Raw genomic sequence first — 6,000 nt, forward strand, 5'->3', positions numbered from 1 at the left:
CTCACAAATTAAAGTTCTTGTCATTCCAAGATTCAGGTATGAAGTGAAAAAAAATCTTCAAAGACTTGAAATGTTATGTTATGTACCGCCATGAAGTATCTGAGGATTTTAGACTTTAAATAGTGCTTCAGGTTGTGTTGAGAGGGACTGGTCTCGACAAACTTCTGAGTGGTCTCATAGATAGTGGTAATATGACCTCCCTTCCAAACAGCAGTACCAGTACAAAAGTGACATATTTGACTGACCTTAGAGGGTGAACCTCAATGTTGTGCTCTGTCCACTGGTCACACATCCATACCGAAAGCATGCCGCACTGTCTGACAGTGATAACATGGACTTTGATGTAAATCCCTACTGTGTGTTTAAAAGATGCTGCTGCATCAAGACTGGCTCTTGAAGTCTCTTCCACTGAACCATTAATGCTAGTTAAACTGATCTGGGGTTGGACAGTTGGGGTATATATATTCTCAAATTTGTGATTCAAAAGAAAGATTTATATTTTTGTAAAGTTCAGGGTTTAAGGCAAGTGTTGACTTCCATAAACTTCTTAGTGAAGCACGAGAGCAATTTTCTAAAATATACATTCTAAAAACAACATTGTTCTTCTCCTGTTCTTCTCCCCCCACACATACACACACCCAAACACTGTAGTTTAAGTTGGCCAGCTCCTAATTTTCCTAAACAATTCCCCCTTTCCATCAGCAGGGAGATTTTTTTTTTCTGCTCATGTTGGGGTTTCAATAAGCTCATTTGGTATCTTGGAGTACAGGTTGGAAAAATCCAACGGTTCATCTTGTGAAAATTCTAGTATGGCTAAAATAGCTTACAGAACCTGGAGGGATAATTTTTTTTATTGAAGAAATCAAGGTGACCCATCAGGGAAGTATATCCATTTGATAGGGGGTGGTAGCATGTGTAAAGAATCCGTTCTGATTCTCTATGGGGAGAGGAGCTTGCATGCGATCAGAGTCTAACATGAGTCCTAGGAAATCCAAACATGGGAGAGCCCTTGGTTTCTCTTCCGACAGGGGAATGCCGAATTTATAGAATGTCTCTTTAAAACCCTGTGAAATCAAAATGAAGTTTTGCTGATTTTAAGTCCATATCTATTAGCTTTAAGGTCATCTATATGCCAGTGTACTTCTAAGGTTGATGAAATTAATTTTCTGAAGATATAAGCATTAAATTGTGCAGTCTTGCTCTTCCAGCTAGAAAGGACGGTCAAGTTATAATGTCAAATTGCACTAGAGAACTTTGTCCAGTCATATGCATTCTAGAACGAGAAGGCACCCGCACCATTAATCTGCTCACCGCACATGGCTGTGTTCTCACCTGCGCTGATGATTCCTTCACAGGGCACTTCAAAGAGAGCACAATCCATGCTGTGGGGTCTTTCCAAACAGAATTCCAATAATAATAATCATTGTAGAAGTGAGTTGTGACTGACTGTTATCACCTTTCAGGCCCCTGAAGCCCTCAGAGAGGAGGGTAATTGTCTTTGAAGGGAAAAATGCATAGGATGTATCACTTCTGATTGGAACGCGCTCGCGGGAGTTAAGGCACCTTTTCACTGCAACTGACAAACAACAGACGATAGACTGGAAGTCGTTCATTTCCAATGGAGAGTCGCATGGGGGCTGCGTGAGGTTCCAATGGTCTCTGGATGCAAAATTTTAAGCTCGTTGGTAAGGTCACACATCACGTGGAGGAGGAGTCAGGAAGCATGTCATTGTTTAAATTTTTTTTATTTATTTATTATTTGGAAATGATTTTTTATTTTATTTTATATTGTTTTGAAATTGTTTTGGAATGTTTTGGTTTGCGAATGGCGCTTGGTCTGTGCTTTGTGCAAGTTTCTATTGTAAACAATGACGCGCTTCCTGCCTCCTCCTCCATGTGACGCGTGATCTTACAAACGAGCTTACGTCATCCCTCTCATGAGCGCGCGTCACAGAGATGTACGGAAGCAAACATTTGTAGTTAAAAAGTATATAAGTATCGTTTTGTTTCTCAAAATAATCAATCGTTTTGTGTTTAGAAGAACTTTATTTGTCGACTGGAGTCATGTGGATTATTTTGATGCACCCTAAATATGCATTTTAGACCGTCAACAAATGGAGGACATTCACTTGCATTGTTTAGAGGAGGAGGGCTGAAATGAAATCCTAAAAGTCTTAAATTCTGTTTTGATGAAGAAAGAAACTCAGATACATCTTGGATGGCCTGAAGTTGAGTAAATTGCAAATGTTTTATTTTTGGGTGAACTATTCCTTTAAGCGGTGTCTTCACGGTAAGTTGCTAACTAGTTTGTGAAATACATACTGGAAAGTTAATAAACAATGACCCCATCATTTTCCCTTTTCAATATAACTAATATAACATTAACATTTTCACTGACAGCCATGTCACTCATGTTTATCGCATCTGTTTGCTATGTTAGCCAGTTATAATTTGTCAGAGCATCTTTTTGCAGCTCAGCAGACAACGGTGCAGTGGTGGATTGTGTCTGAGTGTTGATTTCACGCTACGTTGTTACCTAGTTGGTGAGACACAATGCTGGAAAGTAAATAAAGTCCATCTTTTGCTCTCTGTGACAGGGAGCTTAAAGCTAACTAGCTAACCACGTAGCTACTTTCATACCTTGTCAGCTGATTGGAAGCTAATGGGTAAACATGTATTCACCAAACTGTTTTGTTCAGGATTCGCAGTTTGGTACCCCCTTCAACCGAACAATTCCTGTTGTTGCATTTACAAAATGTAATATTTAAAAGTCTGGTTTTCCACTGTTGAAAGTTTCCCCTGAACTTGTATAGCAGAATACATTGCTGCCGCTGCTTATCTCTTGACTCGACAGGTTTAAATGCTCATTGTTTTACAACCTGCCCCTTATTGACTGGCAGTATTAAAATAATTAGCATTTGACTGATACTAAACAGTGCTACTGATGTTTATTTAGCTATTTATTTTATTTGTATTTATTCTTTATTTATATGATCCGCAAATGACTGATACTGAACATGCAATACTGATGTTTATTTAGCTATAATTTTAATTTATTCTTTATTTAAATGGTCAGCAATTGACTGATACTATATATATATATATATATATATATATATATATATATATATATATATATATATATATATATATATATATATATATATCTATATCTGTCTATATCTGTCTATATCTGTATATTAGGGGTGTAAAAAAATATCGTATCATATTGTATCGTACAATACAATGCTCACTATTCAATACCATATGTATCGTTGTTCATAAACAAACACATTATAGTGTAATTAAAACCGCAGTGCAAAAGCAGTGCAATATTGAGAGCTGCGGAGCAGACTTCTCCCTGGAGAGGGGGCGCCGAGTGCTCACAGGAAAACAGAGCAACACACATACGCAAGAAGATCAATGGCAACGCCAAGTAGATTGTACGGTAGCGGTACAGCTTGTCAAACATGTAATTTTGTTTACACTGACATCACCACGCAAATCGGTGGATTTATGAGGCAGAAACAGCAGCAGTAAGTTTAACAGCCACCTCTCCCAGTCCAACACTGAGCGTGACATGCACAGCTAGAAGCTCATAAGCTATGAGTAATAACTATAAAAAAATAAATAAAACCAGCTTATTAAAAAAACCGACAACATAAGAAACCTGTGATTACATGAGACTTTTAATTGCTTTTGACTTTGAAATGTAAACAGCTTTGAGAAAAAATACTTGCGCACATGTTATAAGCCGGTAATATCGGCAGTAAAGTTTACATTCAAAGTGAAACAGGCGGAAGTGTGCTGATTGTTTTTTGCTCAAACCACTAAATAATACTGGATTATGTATATATATCGTACAACCAGAGGTCAGGTTCCTCTTGAGTTCTTTTTGTTTGTTTTGTTTTTTAAACAATCAAAATAAATAAATAAATGCAGTTCTGTTATTTAAGTTACTTTGAACTCTGCTTTTTGTTGCCAATGTCAGACACTTTTGTGGCATTTATGATTTGAAAGACATTTATGTCGAATCCTTGAATAAGTTTGAGTGAAACATTTGTGGGTGTTCGTATCATATTGTATCATACAGTATAGTGAGGCTATGCATCGTATTGTGAAATTTGTGCATCGCTTCATGCCTAATATAAATATATATATATATATATATATATATATATATATATATATATATATATATATATATAGCTATTTGCACTTCTGGTTATGCTTCTGTATTTCATTGGCTCTGTACTGTACTCTGCACAATGACAATAAAGTTTAATCTAATCTAATTACAGTTAGGTCGCGAGCAACATCCTCGTGAAGTGCAGAGGTTGTGTGGAATGTTGCAGCTTGGTCATTTCTTAGGCAGAGAAGGAGTGTTTTGCTGGGGATGTGCTTCCTCTTGTCTGCGGCTTACTTCCACCGCAGCCTGTGGAAGTGAAGGATCGGTGGCGGATGAATGAAGATCGCAGTCATGAGTTTTCCAAGAAAACAGGAATGGCTGGTCATGGTTGAGGTTGGAAGGGGCCTGGATTTCGAGGCTGTATGGTACGGACAAATTTTTTTTCCATGGGCCATTCAGTGATGCTGGATGGATAACTTTAAGGCAACTAATTAAATTAATAAAAATGTTATTTCCAGTTAAAAGTAATTCCACACGAGACGTTTTCTTTCACACACAGCAGAAGTTGTAGGCTAATTGTCCGACGTGTTTTGCTGCCCCCTTTTGACAGGAAATTACCAGCCCCAATTATCAGCTGTTTTCAATCAACCAGCCGATGTCCGAAAAAGCAGATAATAGGGAATTTAAGCAACAGCTGTGGACGTGACGGCTATGGCGATTGGAAGTAAACAGGTCAACCGCCGTTTCCAAGAGAGGTAAAGATCATTAAGCAACAACACAGAGGACGGCAGACCAGCTCATTTAATTATTCATTTCACAATTACAAATATTTAATTTTAAAAAGCAAGAGAAGAGTTGCTTACAACATTAAATTATAATTTACTGACAGAAGAAGAGTTTTTACTCTTGTATGATGTTAATAGCTCTAAAAACCTACCCAACATTCAATCTTGATGACATGGAGGAGGATGAGTGTTTAAATGAAATTTGTGTGAAGAAATGTGATTTACCAATCCTGGCAGATGTTCTTTGCATTCCCAATGAGATAGTGTGTGATCAGAGAAGTGTTGTGGGAGGAGTGGAGGCACTGTGTATGCTCCTGAATAGGTTGACATACCCTTGCCGGTACAGTGACATGATGCAAAGGTTTGATCACCTAAAAGTACCGGTCCTGTGTATGGCCACAAACTCTGTGCTTGACTACATATACAGTATGCTGCACATAATCAGAGGATAACTCAGTGGTACAACAACATACTTCAGTATACACACACACATATATCTGTATACACACACACACACACACACACACACACAAACAAACTCTTTAGTCATATTTGTCTACAAAAAGAATGTTGCATTAATTGCAATGAAAAAAGAATGTGACACCTGTATATTTGTTCACAGATTTTATATTTTATTATTATCAAGAGAGCATTTGTATATTAAAATGTTTTATGAAATCAGAATGAAATAAATAATGAAATGTGTACAGTATGACCAGTAAAATAACTCAAAAATAACTCTTTCAATGAGGCCAAGTAATGCTTGCCCTTGCTGCTGCTGAAGTAGCATTGCCTTCATTTGCTGCTGCTGGTTTTGCAGTAGCTGCATCGTTGCAGTCATCTGCCTTTGTGACACTTGTGTTGCCTTTGCTTGCTCTTCATTCTGTTTTTTTTTTTTTTTTCCAATTCCAAATCCTTTTCCCTCAGCTCCCTCTCAGCCTGTCCTTTCTCCCTCAAAAACTCAATGGTGTCATTCCCACTTCTCCTTCTACATTGGTTGGTTCTACAATTCTCTCTCTCTCGTCACTAAGCCTCCTAGTGGTCTGACTCATTCTCTCCATGGCCCTGTTCCTTGCTTCCTCTGCT

The sequence above is a fragment of the Myxocyprinus asiaticus genome, chromosome 36 (genome assembly GCF_019703515.2).
Source record: "Myxocyprinus asiaticus isolate MX2 ecotype Aquarium Trade chromosome 36, UBuf_Myxa_2, whole genome shotgun sequence".
Lineage (NCBI taxonomy): Eukaryota > Metazoa > Chordata > Actinopteri > Cypriniformes > Catostomidae > Myxocyprinus > Myxocyprinus asiaticus.